Source organism: Topomyia yanbarensis, chromosome 2 (assembly GCF_030247195.1).
Source record: "Topomyia yanbarensis strain Yona2022 chromosome 2, ASM3024719v1, whole genome shotgun sequence".
In the NCBI taxonomy this organism is placed as follows: domain Eukaryota; kingdom Metazoa; phylum Arthropoda; class Insecta; order Diptera; family Culicidae; genus Topomyia; species Topomyia yanbarensis.
The window spans coordinates 71552675-71567703 of NC_080671.1; the positions used below are offsets into that span (position 1 = coordinate 71552675).

At 40.3% G+C, this 15029-nt stretch overlaps 1 protein-coding gene across 1 annotated transcript in view; it reads left to right on the plus strand.

The window, feature by feature from the left end:
- The window catches only part of LOC131678418 (proton-coupled zinc antiporter SLC30A2-like), a 109688-nt gene that overhangs the window by 40197 nt on the left and 54462 nt on the right, over positions 1 to 15029 (plus strand). The window lies entirely within an intron of this gene.

The window sequence follows — 15029 nt, forward strand, 5'->3', positions numbered from 1 at the left end:
TCGTGGATTTTGGAGCCACCGAAGGCGAGTGGCAAAGGGCCAAGTTACTTTTTTCCAGATTGAATTCGAAAATTTAGCGCAAAATCGTTATTTATGATTCAACTATTTGTACCTACTGTTTTTTCGGTGGTTTATTTGCTATGGAGTGTGACGTTAATTTGGGGGAACTGGAGTATAGGATCATCTACCTGTGCTAGATAGTACAAAGCATCGAAATGTTGGCAGATTGTAATAAGTTTATCCAATATACACAAACTGAGTTCATATTTGAATTATTCTTTTTCGGTTTTTATATCATTTACCAATATACAAAACAAAAAAGAATAGATGGCGGTGTGTATATTGGATAACTTTATTATGAATGATTGAACGATTGAATCATTCATTAATACTATGCAATCATATTATAATCTAATTCAGTCGCGTCCAAACGTCATTTACAAACATTCTTGGGAGAATGAGAAGCTATTCGATTTAGTTTCCATGAAAGAGATTTGCGAGAAGCTCAGTATATATTTCTTCTTCTACTAATTAAATTTGGTATTTTGTGAACTCCTTTCCTAGCTCGGTTCATATATAGAAGATAACTTGCAAAAGAAAAAAAACTATTGCTTAGACTCTACTGATCTTCCTTGCTTTGATTTCGCCTTAGCAACTTATTAGCAAAAGCAAGTTATAAATTGACATTCTTAATGCAATACCAGTCAACAAATATATCCAGAAAATCCCGGGAATATAAACAAATACCAAAATACCGGTACTGCATACTAATAAATACTTGTATTTTCGGTGCCATGTAGAGTGCATTCCCAGTGTTCGCCAGCTTCCAGCCCGTGCCTCTGCTTTGTATGTAATTGCTTGTCAAACGTCCCTAGGTGAAAGGGTGGCCAAGTGCATCTGTCATAATATCAAATTTGCCTTAACAAACTATCAATCGTCATCATTATGTTAGTGATCTAGTGACCGGATAATTCAAATCATATCTGAATGTATTTTAGATTTCCAGGTTACTCGATCTCGGACCGCCAGTTCCATAGACGCCCACTGCATGCGCATCTTCCTCAATTGTGCACAGCCAGCGAGAGCGGGGTTTGCCTCGACATTGACGACTTCTTCCAGGTTCTCTGCTCTGTTGTTATAACTTATCTCTTTCGGCTTTTTGCACTACAAGCCCAGTTCACTGTAGTCTGCCGTGCTTTATCAGCCTTTCAATGTCACCGTGGTTGTATACTTGGTACTGTCTGCGCCATTCTCCATTTTCTACTGTGCTGCCGAGTATTGAACGCAGAATTCTTCCCCAGACAAGCTGAGCACTCGATACCCTGCTTCCTTCAACATCCTTGGCCGTACAGAGCAACAAGGAGTATCAGCGATTTGAATAGAGCAAGTTTTGCGCGCATCCTCAGGCTGTGGGACTCTAGCTGACTACGTAAACCATATTCGCAGCAGCAACATGCATTTTTCCTTCGCAGCTAACATCGTTATCATATTTCACCAGTGTTCTAAGGTATATAAATTAGTTTACCGCACCCCCTCGTTTTCCACCTCAAACTCAACACGACTGCTACGTTTTCTGCCAGCTACTATGTACTTTGTCTTATCAGAGTTTATAGTCAGCTTGATTCTTGCAGCTTCCCAACAATGCCTCTTCCACTGCTCTGCGATCAACGCCAATGATGTCGATGTTGATCGCAAAGCCAGAAGCATGTGAGATCTCGTGATGATTGTTCCGTTCCTTTGCACATCAGATCTTCGTATCGCTTGATTTTATCCCATCCAGCATCATCCGAATCAGCTTAATCAGTTTTGTCGGGAAACAATGCTCAGCGATTTTCTGCCACAGTTCATTTCGTTTTGCTGAATCGAGTGCTGTCTTGAAATCCACAAACAGATGGTGAGTCCGCAAGTTGTATTACCGGAATATATTCAGAATTTGTCGCATTTGGTCCGTCGTCGATCGTGCTTCTCGAAACCCTCTTTGATATTTATCGACAAAGGATTCAGCCAACAGACGCAGTCTCCTCAAAAGAACACGAGAGACTACCTTGTAGGCAGCATTGAGGATCGTTATGTCTCGGAAGACATTATGTTCGAGTTAGAAGTCCTTCTTGAAGATAGGACATATGAGGCCAATTAACCAATCCGAAGGCATTCTTTCTACCACGCAGATCATCCCGATCACGGAGTGGATTGCTTCTCACAGCCGGTCACTTTTTAGACTTTTTGAAGTTCACCCGGGATTCCGCCTTTCTCAACGGCCTTATCGTTTTTAAACTCTCGGATCCACTCATTCCTAAAAAAACATTCGGTCAAATAACGTGCGCTAGCGCACGAAACTAACCTTCGATGGAACACTTATTAAACCTGTTGTCTTATCGACTATGCTGGACCAACACAGCCGAAGACCAACCAATTTTTGTCAAAATTTCCTATTCTAAGCGTGTGCAACACATAACTTTATTTGTATTTGTATTTGTATAAAAAAGTTCAACTGCCAATTTGTCTTAATGAACTATACTAAACTAAGGTAAACTAAACATAATTAAAATAGTGACAATACACGACGACGAAACTGCGAAGAGTTAATGACGAAGTCAAAAATTTCAGCAAACTCGTTGAAGCGACGACTTATTGCTAAAATTGGACTATTGGCAGCGTAGTTAGTGCTGCGCATTTCAGAATGCAGCAGGGCTCGAGGGCGAAGAGAACGGGTAGGCGCGTAGAGGTTGATTTGCGCTAGTAGCTCCGGATCATCATATTCAGCCAGCAGAATCTTTGACACGAAGGTAGCTTGCGCTGCATGTCTCCGGCGTGTTAAAGTATTAAGTCCTAAAAGACGACAACGGTCCTCGTATGGTGGCAGGTTTAATGGATCGTTCCACGGCAATTCACGTAACGCATATCGTATGAATTTACGCTGGACTGCTTCGATCCTAAGGCTCCACGTAGCTTGATACGGGCACCAAACGACGTTTGCAAATTCCAACTGCGGGCGCACCAATGAGCAATAAAGAGCCTTGAAGCATAGAGGATCCCGAAATTCGTTGGATATTTTGAAAATAAATCCCAGCAAACGATTGGCTCTGTCGATGGTCGCTGAGACGTGATGAGTATACGTTAGCTTATCATCAAGAATGACACCTAGATCCTTCACGTGGTCAACGCGTTGTAGTAGAGTTCCTGCGATGTTATAGTTGAAGGTAACCATATTTCTCGTTCGATAATAGCTGATGACAAAACATTTTGCAACGTTAAGGACCATCACGTTTCTTACACACCAGCTATAAAAGGTGTCAATAAGATGCTGTAGCTCACGGCAATCGGCTTCATTCCGTATAACAAGAAAAAAATTTGAGTCGTCGGCAAAAAACAGCTTTCCTCCACGGCTTAGAACGAAAACCGCATCGTTCACGAACAGTGAAAAAAGTAGTGGACCTAGCGTACTACCTTGAGGAACTCCGGAAGTGTTGAAAAAGGATTCTGAAAAAATATCGCCATTTTGAACAACGATTTCACGGTGCACAAGGTAGGATCGAAGCCAATGGCAGAATCTAGTAGAACACCCTAGCTTATCAAGCTTTGTTATCAGTATCTCATGATTAACTCTATCAAAAGCTGCCTTTAGATCAGTGTAAATAGTATCCACCTGCAATTTCTTAGACATTTGTTCCGTGCAAAATGACGTAAGGCAGGCGAGATTCGTCTCGACTGAACGTCCTGGGAAAAATCCGTGCTGAGATGTACTAATGTAGTGTCGACAAGCAGAAAATAACGCCTCGTTGATAATTAATTCAAACACTTTAGATTCGACTCCTAGCGAAGTGATTCCGCGATAGTTCGCTATGTTGCGTTTGTCACCTTTCTTGAATACCGGGAACATAACTGAGCATTTCCAATCCTCAGGAAACGTTAGCTGCTGAAGCGATAGGTTAAAAATATATGCAAGTGGTGTTACAAGTTAGTCCGAACATTTTTTCAATACAGTTGAAGGTATAGCACTGAGGCCGGGTGCATAAGATGACTTGGTTTTCCGAATTGCAGATATAACCATTTGTTCAGAGACAGTAAACACATCCAAATCAACAGCACAAGCAGGAACGTCGCGAGAGGCATTTTCGAGTTCGTTTGCAGTTGGCGAGTCAATTGAAAAAACACTCGAGAAGAATCTGGCAAACAGCGTACATTTCGCCACAGTTGTCGTAGCTTCTTCGCCGTCGTAAAGCATCTTTGATGGAAGTCCAGTTTCTTTTCGCTTCGTGTTGACAAATGCCCAAAAGCCCTTCGGGTTTCGGCATAGATTATTCTGGATGCGGTTTACTGTTTGTACAGAAGCTTGTTGTAACAACGATACTCATTACTGGCTAAAGTGAACATGCGCTTAGAAAGAGGACACCGTCGATTTGTGTACGCACGTAAGGTTTTTGCTCGAGTACGTTTTAGCTTTCGAAGAGTGCTGTTTGACCAGGGCGGCTTGCTAGGAGGCTGACATTTAGGCACTGAGGTCTCAACACAGTTCAGTAGTAGTCGCTTGTAGATGGCAACTGCAGCATTAACACTCACTTGGGCATGCAGTACACTCCAATCAATTTGCGACAGAGAACTGCGCAGCTTTACAAAATCAGTTTTGCGAAAGTTGAGACGGTCGACAGAATGAGTTTCTACATACTGAACTGATCGAATAGTGCCAATTGAGATTCCAAGCGCGGGATGAAAGTTGTCAAGTGGAACAATCACGCTGGATGCTTCATTGACGGAACATACAGGTATAATAGTTTCACTAACAAAGACGAGATCCAGAAAGCGTGACTGGTGGTTAGGAATCATGCTTACTTGACTTAGCCCGTTGACAGCAAATCCGTCCAGTAGCAAACGACTGGCGATGTTGGTTGTCGAAGCAATCGGGTCTGGGTAAGCGTATCCGTGTCGTGACGGCACCCATATGAGCCCTGGCTGATTTAAATCACCAAGGACAATCATCACGCCATCCGCGCCAGCTTGTGAAGAAGCGTTATTCACAGCATCCATGTGAAGTTGCATGATATTGCAGTCGAGTCGCTTTTCAGGAGGAATATAGACAGCACCAATATAAAAGTTCCTCGATGGAGTTGTAATTCTAACCCAAACAGCCTCAACACTGGTTAAACTACCTACATCAATCTCACATGATGCAAATGCGGTGGAAACAGCAATCAAAACTCCTCCTCCACATCCGCGAATGCTGTTGCCACTATTTCGGTCCGCACGGTATACGGTGTAAGCATCGCCGAAAAGCAGCACTGATGTTATACGCGCATCGAGCCATGTTTCGGTGAAGACGCAAACATCGTAGTCACCGTCCACAGCAGCTAAATACACGTCATCAATTTTCGTCTTAAGCCCTCTCGCGTTCTGAAAGTAAATCCGCAAACCATCAGTGTCATGTGAGAGGTGTCGTGCTGCATTCCAAGTTTCAGGACTGTGGGCTCGATGATGACTATCACCGCAAATAGCGCGGGGAGAGCAGGATGTACTGTTGTCAGGAAGAGGAACAAGCTGCGATACGGAGGGAATGACTGCGTCATAACTGTTGTGTCCAGCGGCTGACTGCAATGGGAGGCATACTGAGCGTACAGATGCGATGCGATCGAAATTATCATTTTGACATTGAAGGTTCGCTGGAGCGGTAGAGTCGATTGAGTTGTGTTCATCAGCAGACTGTAAGTGAAATTTACATTGAGGGTGTGCAGCATCTTGAAGCATCTTGTTTCGATTGCCCATTTCTCATATATTTTCACATACCAACTTGAAAATTCTTGTGAGTGAACTAGAGTTTTCGAAAAAAGCTCATATTTGACAAATTGTATGTAAAGCCAATTACCGTTTGATTTAACAGTGTTTCGAAAAAAGTCTAATACCCACACTACTACAAGGACATTCGGAAACTCATCTCCGTTGAATCTTTTGAGACTGATCAATATGTATATAGTTTTGTTCGATCGCATCCGTCGTCCCGATCCCCTACCTTTTTAATTATCAACAGATGCGAAAATAATATAATTTCAAGCTTTTCATCCGCACTTGATTTTTATCGTGATTAATGAAACTTGAACAATTACTAAAAAATGAAATAGAAATTTGTTGAGTAGGTAATGCCGCCCCCTAATTTTGCCGCTCGGGGCGGTTGCCCCCTTCGCCCCCCCCCTTAGCGCCGCCATTGCCAAAATCTGCAGATATATAGCTTAAGGTGTAAGGATCAACATTGCCAAGGACTGCAAATTGATCGGATTCTGTAGTAGAAAGATATTGTCATATAAAGCTTGCCCCTCATTCTCGCACACGCTTAGAAGAGATTTTTTTTGGGGGACGTACCGGCTTAGCGTAGTTGGTAAATCGATTGCCTTGTACGCAGCTCACCTGGGTTCAATTCCCAACCCCGCACATAGGGCTAGAAATTTTTCCAAAGAGATTTTTCTAACCTGAAAAGAGGCGAATGACCCTAAGGTTAAAACCTCTACAAAAATAGAAATTTTGAAAAAAATCGGTTGGTCTTCAAGGTTAAATAACTTTATTAGGGAACCTCCAATCATTATGCAATCTTCAACATAGCTGTTCATTATAAAATAAGCTACGCGAACTAGTTTTGAGGTATGCAGAGTTGCTGTGCAATATTTTATTGGATTTTAAGTTTTTATTTCCGAGCTTCCATATATATTACTATAGATATTTGAAACCTCTTGTGGTTAACTAGAGCTATCGATAAAGCTCATATTTAGCATATAATCTGTGCATTCAATTACCATTTGAATTAGCAGTCTTCCGAAAAAAGACAAAATTGTTGCCGGTCTAATATACATAGTCGAAAATTACATTTTCATAGAGATCCGAGCGAAATATCGAAAGTTACAGATCTTCCAAGCGCACCTCGTCTACCAAGAACAGAGGCGACTTGAAATTTCAAACTCGAATATCTGAAATTTTGTTTTCTTCAAAAATCTACTCAACAGATCTCCTTAATTTGTTTTCGAATTGTTCTTAATTATTTCTTATCGTACATTCCTATTAAGTGTATAATTTTTTAATTTTGCGGATGAGAATTTTTTAATGCGATTTCTAGGGCTCAAATCATTGATTTTTTGGAAAAAACGTTCCCAAATATAGGAAGAAATATTATTTATTCGGCTAATCATTGTTACGAAGAATACTCCTATACTAACGGAATTTTTGGAGTTCTAGGATTTTGTTTGATCTGCTGGAGTTGTATCGTGATCACCGCAAGCCTTTTAAATTAAAAAGGGTTTGGGGAAAAAAACACCATAACGCCACCAAATATCAATAATAAATTGTTTTATATTTTTATAAACTAATGCTTGTTTTTTTCGCTGAAAAATATACTATCAAAAGCTATAACTTTGATGTAATACAATCATCACGTAATGATTGTATTACATCAATGTTTTAGAAAATTTAAACAATTCTAATTTTTTTCTCGCTATAAGGTATATAACACTTTAACAACTACCATTTTAACGAGCTCATAAGATTTCGAGGCAAGTCATTTCAATTTGAAGAACCGAAATAATGGAGTACTTATTTTGTACTCAAAAGTTTTTAAAGGTTATATTTTATACAGTACATTTAACTTTACCACAAAATATTGATTCAAAAATGGGTTCCAACAGGTAACGTTAAGTACAATGCATTAGTGAACTGTTGCATCACCCTTGCAAAGTTAAGCAATGTAGACACGAATCGCTAGCACGATCTTCCAATGAATAACTTTAGAGCACCCCAATCGATAGAAAATTATCTCCCGCACTACATCAATTCTGGAAAGCGCCAAACTATGCTTGGATGCCGGTTATCTTCCATAGAAACAATTGACCGCTGGACCGCAAAGTTCTGGTTCCTCGCGGATGGTGATAGTGATTAAGCTGTTGTAAACTTCATCTTCATCATCGTCATCATCAACGCCGCCATGCCATCACCATCCGCGCGTCAAACAGCTCAAAGTTCGGAGCTTTGGAAATGATTTATGAGCCGCAGCCACAGTGGCAAACTTTCCACGCCTGGGCTGCAGTTGTTGACTTCGGTAACACTTTCGCCCGTGGTGCCCTGATAACTCATAAAATGTATGTAGGTTCATACTATTGAAATGGATCCATCCGCAAAAAGGCGCGTAATCTCTTCTCAATTTTCTTCGGCGGCTTGCGGCTTGTGGCTGCCATATGATACCAGTACGACCGCTGCTACCGATGGTTGAGCAGTCTCTCCGGAAGTGCAGAGCTGGCAAAGCTTGTTTATGTAACCCTTTTCTGACACCTCATTCATCTTAGTTGTGGCGGTCAATTTAATTCATTGGTATAATTTTGCGACGAGTATGGTAGTGGGGTATGAAGATATATCCTATGTTCAACGGAACGCTAGTCAATCAGCAGAATTATGAGGTTCCGGCAAAGTTTGAAATTTACTAGGGGTGATTTTATGTAGAAGTTCATCAAAATCTCTTAGTGCTGATGAACATAAATGGGAAATGCCGTAACCGCATAAAAGTTATCTTGAATAGCAAACCATATCTACATCTGGCCTTTTGATAGAGATATCTTCTAACCTCGAAACACCCACATTGCCCTACAAAAGGCAAAGGGAAATGTGGTTTTAGCTGTCTGGAAAAGATGCAGACTCCAAACGACACTGGCTCCAAAGATCGTTTGACTGTCGGAGTTGGTTTCTGAGTCAGGAAGCGAATAAACCAACAATAGCGCTAATTTTCTTCTAACAATCTGCTAGTTTTCCGCCTTCCTGGCGACAGCGACGATTTATTCATGCACACAGTAAATGGGCAACAAACGATTCACTCACAAACACAGGTCACCAGCAGCGAGCACCTTTTTCGTGCTAGTGCATAAAACCGAGGGGTTCTCCGAAGTAGAATGGTGCTATGGTGCCCGGAAATCGATATACGTGTATGGATGCTTAGGAAAGATTCCAACGAAGTTTGTTTTCGGAGTCTAGACTGTACCTATGAAGAGTGTCCAAAAGCATTACGCGAAGCTCTCTATCTCCCACGATGGAAGGGCTGGGTTCAGGATCTACACTAAACTAAGATTGATAATGGTCTAAGACGAGTGATCAATCAGTCAATAGTTACCCGATTGCATCTATTATTCACGAATGAATCATAGGTGAGTGCGTACCCGAAATGGTTTGGGCGGGTTTCAGATTTGAATAGTATATCACGTAGACAGTTTTAATTCATTAAGTTTTTTTTGAAACTGTTGTAATGGCATTTAATTAGCACGGGACTGGAAGGTGTGGTATATTTTTCAATTTTAAGCGCCATAGCATTCAAGGGAGAGTAAGGAGTTGAAGAAAGAAAGTTTAGAAAAGCGTGGAATAGGGTCATATGAGCAAGCTTAGAGTTTCCCGGCGACGTTAACTTTTTGTCTGCTACCGCAGGAGTTAGAATATGCTTAGCATTAGAAATGCGAATCACCTGAGTCTGCCGCATGCCCGGACGAGCGTAAAGTAACACATAGTACTTCATGCTGTCGGAACCGACTCTGTTTCTCTGAATTCAATAGAGGTAATACTGTTTGTTATTGTTTACGCTGTTTTTCTGTGCACTTTAACTTTTGTTTCTATTATTGTGAACATTCGCCTCGGTATCCTGCAAAGCAGTTCAGACTTGCTAGCCACCGTGTTCGCTTGCAGTATTTTATTTCTGAAAACCGAAAGAGCCACCAATCATAAACATACATCCATCAGTTGTCGTCCGCCTTTCTGATCTTCGTGTGCCCAGAACGAGAGTGTAAGTGGCGCCATCTGTTACTGAGCACTCCAACTAATAACCCTTACACTATCGCATATTGTAAAATACTTGGATTTTGTGAGAGTTGCACTGATCATTTTTCCGATGATCGTGATGCTGTAAAATGTGGCGGTTTATGCTCTTCGTCATTTTGTGCGAAATGCTGCGGCCTAAACGACGAATTATTTGCAGCTGTTCTTAACAAGTCTAACTTATTTTGGATGTGCAACACTTGCAAAAATATCATGGACAAAGCACGTTTTCGTAACGCATTGGTGTCCGTTGATTCCGCAAACCAAATGGTGATCGAGGAGCTTAAAAGTACAATTCGCGTCGACATATTGGAGGAATTAGAAGTAGAAATTTGGACCAACTTCAAAACGTTGTTCGACGCTATTATAAAAACGCCGGTTCCTGGACCACGCCAATTTTCCTTTAATTCTGCAAAAAGAAAGAGAGACAACGACGATACAGCCTCCAATCCTTCTAAGCTGCTGCGAGGTACTGATAACGCCGGTTCATCAGTACCAAGCTAGCGGCGGATAAACTCGGAAATTCAGACATCACAGTCGTCAAGTTGGTCCCTCATGGCAGAGATCCTAAAACGTTAAATTTTGTCTCCTACAAAGTTGGCATGCCCACGGATCTCAAAGATAAGGCTATGACGATATCCACATTGGCAGTTGGGATTGCTTATCTTGAGTTCAAAGAGAAGTCGGATTCCAGAAAGGTTTTTTGGAAACCGAATGGGCCCGACTCAACAACGATGACCACTACTGCTCTTCACTCTCCTTCCAACTAGTCGCTTGATTTACCTCCTGTTCCCTAAGTTGTTACACATTTCGAGCAGTTTCTTTTCGTTTACTACTAGAACGTGAGGAGAATGGAAACGAAAACACAAGAATTCCATCTAGCGTTTTCTTCTAGTGATTACGGCGTCATTGTGCTAACGGAAACCTGGCTGCGCGAAGACATATTTAACGCTGAACTCTCGTCGAACTACGTAATATACCGCTGCGATCGCAACTGAACAACCAGTTATCTGCGCTGAGGCAGCGGTGTCCTAATAGCGGTAAAGAACAATCTCGCAGGTTCGCAGGTAAGCTTGTTAGGAATTGAACGCTTGTAGAAAATCGCACTCCCGAATCAATCGTTATTTTCGCAAAAACTCAGACGAAAATAAAGTTATTATTCGACGAACAGAACTGCAATACGAAACTGTTGCTTTTGGTGACCATTTGAATCGTGTGCAAAATAGCCCTACAACATTATGGAACTTCGTTAATAGCAGAAAACTATCCGGCAGTACTCCCACTGATGTTTTTCTTAGAAACGTAAATGCGAAATCTCCAGATGATGCCGTAAATCTGTTTGCTGATTTCTGTCCAAAAGTCTTTACCGTCTCTTCAGAAAAGTATTTGGAAACATTGCCATCGTACAACACAAGTCTCCCTCGCCCCGTTGTAGGTCGAGCTGACATCGATCATCTCTCGCCTCCATTTATAAAAAGTTGCGGTGCTGTCTCTTCCAGTGTGCATCCTTTTCAATCGCTATCTCGCTGAAGGCATTTATTTTTCCTACCGCTTGGAATGAACCTGCAATCATTCCCAATAATATTCACTGGAAATATTCACAATGTCGAAAATTACAGAGGCATCTTATTATTGAACTGTCTCTCCATAGCTCTCGAAAAGCTGACCTACAACGTCACGAATGCAGCTGCATGGCACATTATCTCGACTGGTGATCAGACCAATAATTACACAGCGAAACAAAATTAAGAAAAAAACGCGAATATTTGGGATCACAGGAAACCTCCTGGTAAAGAAATTTTGGAAAAAATTGGAACGGGAAAAGGTTGTATGGAGAACTAGGGTGATTGTATAGGGAAGATATCAATGAAAACAGTCATCTTACATTTTTTTTTTTTCATAAAACGTTTATTTGACACGGCATTTGCAAAAGCTTTTTTACGCCGGGGTTTTTTTTACATAACATGTTACAAAGGATATATAGCATAATGTTACAAAGGTTCTTAAGACTATCACGTTATTAAAAAAAATCACTTTCTAATGCTAACACTGAGGATAATCATCATTTTGAATGTGTTTAATTATACTCTATTTTCTTGAATTTCATTGTAAACCTATTGATAGTTTTTCTGTAATCTTTGTTTATTTTTTTTTCTTTATTTATATCGTTTTATCTAACTTAACTAACTGCGAAGAAATCTAAATTGTTTGTGGGTAGCAAGGGAAAAAAACTAGAAACATTGTGGGGATAATTATATTTGAATATTTATTGTTTTCAGGAAATGATAAATATGGCTTATGTATGTAAGATCTCGTAAAGCGAGGATATCACGAACAGGTACATAGGGTGGTTTTCTTCTGGCTCGTATGGAGTCTATTAATTGGGATCTGGCTTCACGATATTCAGTGCAAGACCAAACAACATGTTCAATGTCTTCGTAACCCTCTCCGCAAGCACATTGATTATCTTCTGCGATCCCAATACGGCGGAGATGCGCATTCAACGTATAATGGTTAGACATGAGTCTAGACATCACACGAATGAAGTTTCGACTTACATCCAAAAAATTAAAAAAAATAAATCTTTCTTGTGAACATGAATATAGAGATTACTTTGAAATGGGCCATTCAAAATATATTTCGTTAAGTGAGTTAACGAATTGGAGAGTTCAAGTGCTACATTCTGCTCGAACACATCGAACGTGACAAAAATACCTAACTAGTCCTAAATCCAATCCGCGCAATACGTCTATTACGTTTGATATCTGGTCTCGCGAGTAGTTAAAATAACAAAAAATTATAACAACTACCAGTGCGAGATATAGTTTTGAAATATTTCTGTTATGTGTTTCTGATCGGGTTATCGCTGTGTTAAAATATCTCGTCAATTTTTTTATTCGAGATTTCATCAAGACATTTTGCATTTTAAATATATTTGACATCAAAATACTAATTCGATTTTGAAGTTTTTCTTTACTCCTCCATTTGAGCATTTTTCAGTTCCTGCTTATGTGAAATCATGAACCGTCGTAGGTGGCCAATGTGGTCAAGCGGGCTTTAGTTAGTCATCATTGATCTAGACTGATCTAGACTGGCAAATCCAAGTAATTTTGCGCCCATTTTAATAAGCTTTGCATCATTTTGATATCATGGTTGTACCAGTTTATATGGGAATTTGCTGTGTGATCGCACGCTTCAACCCGTACCTGGGGACCAGTTGGGCAGTACGCGACGTAGCACCGGGTTCGGGTCGTCGAGGCTCCAGTGAACCGGACGTCAGGCTTCACCGGAATCGCCGAACCGACCTCGACACCCTATCGAGTAGCTGTTGAGTAGGTTAGATCCACCGCCGGGGATTAAACTGAGGAGCCCCCCAACGAAGTACATAATACCTTGATGTAGTTCCGTGGAGAGTAAGGGCGAAAAAAGAGTAGTGAGTGCTTTTAGTGGTTTGGCACGAACGTGAGTCCACACAGTGCCAATACACTGCGGGTCAGGCTTCTGAAGGCTTTTAAACCTTACTATAAAAAAACGCTTTTAATACACCTAACAATGTAATGAAACATTTTTTTATAACTCTTCGGATATTATATCGATCAAATTAGCATGGGACAAATCAAAAGTAAAGCCCAAAAATTACTTTGCCGGACAATCGACTTATTACTAATGCTTTATGAATAAAATATTTGAGTTCTTATTATTCTATTCTATTCTATTCTAATCTATTCTAACCCTTACACAGCCAGTATTGAAAAGCATCTTGGAAAACACTGCAGTTTTTCTGTAGTGTTTTTCTTGTCAATATTATGTGAATAACGATAAATTTCTTCTAGGTGTAGTCTATTCTCCTCCAGAGGTCGATTGCTCTAATATCCTTGATCAGAAACTCTCCGAATTGTCACTTGATTATGAAAAGATTGTTGTGACAGGTGATTTTAATACAAATTTGAAAAAAGTTAGCATCAAAACTGCTCGTCTCTGTGAAGTTCTAGATAATTTTGGCTTATTTTGCATTAACAATGAACCTACCCACTTTTATCCCGGTGGAAGTTCATTGTTAGACCTATTGATAACAAATGACATAAACTTTGTTCTGAATTTTAACCAAGTGTCAGCCCCTGGTTTCTCCCATCATGATATGATTTTTGCATCTCTCAATATAACTCGCAACAGTAACAACCGTTCTAACATGTATAGAGACTATAATCGAATCAATTTTCTCTCGATTTCTTCAATAGTCATATTGTTCAACTCTATGATAGCTTCGTACCATTGCGAGCTCCTCGACCTAAGTCCAATGCTCCATGGTTCAATAACGAAATCTTGAATGCAATGATTGCCAGAGATACTGCATATCGCCTATGGACTTCTAGTAAAAGAATTGTTGACCAGGTCCAGTTCAAAAGACTTCGTAATAAAGTAACTCAACTCGTTAATAAAGCTAAATCGAACTATATGACCTCTAACTTAGAATCATCTAATTCAAGTAAAGAGCTTTGGATGAAACTCAAAAATATAAACGTTACTGGTGGCACGAAGAACTGTGCAAAGTTCGATAACACTGCAGACGAAATTAACGCATTTTTTGGTGACAACTTTACACAAGATCCTGAACCTGAATCTATACCACCATCAAATTCTAATGGTTTTCTATTCACGCCGTGCAATGAGCTGGAAGTCTCTAATGCTATTTTTTCGATAACTTCAAATGCCATCGGTATGGATAATATCCCACTAAGGTTTATAAAGGTCATTTTACCGTATATCATCACCCCAATAACGTACCTTTTCAATTTATTCATTTCAACTGCTAAATTTCCTCGAGCATGGAAGACCGCTAAAATAATTCCGATACGAAAAACACCTGCCGGATCTAGCTTGAATAATCTCCGTCCAATCAGCATTTTATGTTAACTGTCCAAAGCATTTGAAGTTATTTTGAAAACTCAAGTGCAAGCCTATATTCAACGGTTTAATCTCCTCAGTCCGTACCAGTCTGGTTTCAGATCTGGACACAGTACCACCTCGGCGCTTCTTAAAGTACATGATGATATACACCAGTGTATCGACGAAAAAGGTGTTGCCTTTTTGCTTTTGATAGATTTCTCTAAAGCTTTTGATAGAGTATCTCACGTCAAATTGCTTCGGAAACTATCATATCAGTTTGGTTTCAGTCGTGATGCTGTTTCTCTCATCAAGTCATATTTGAA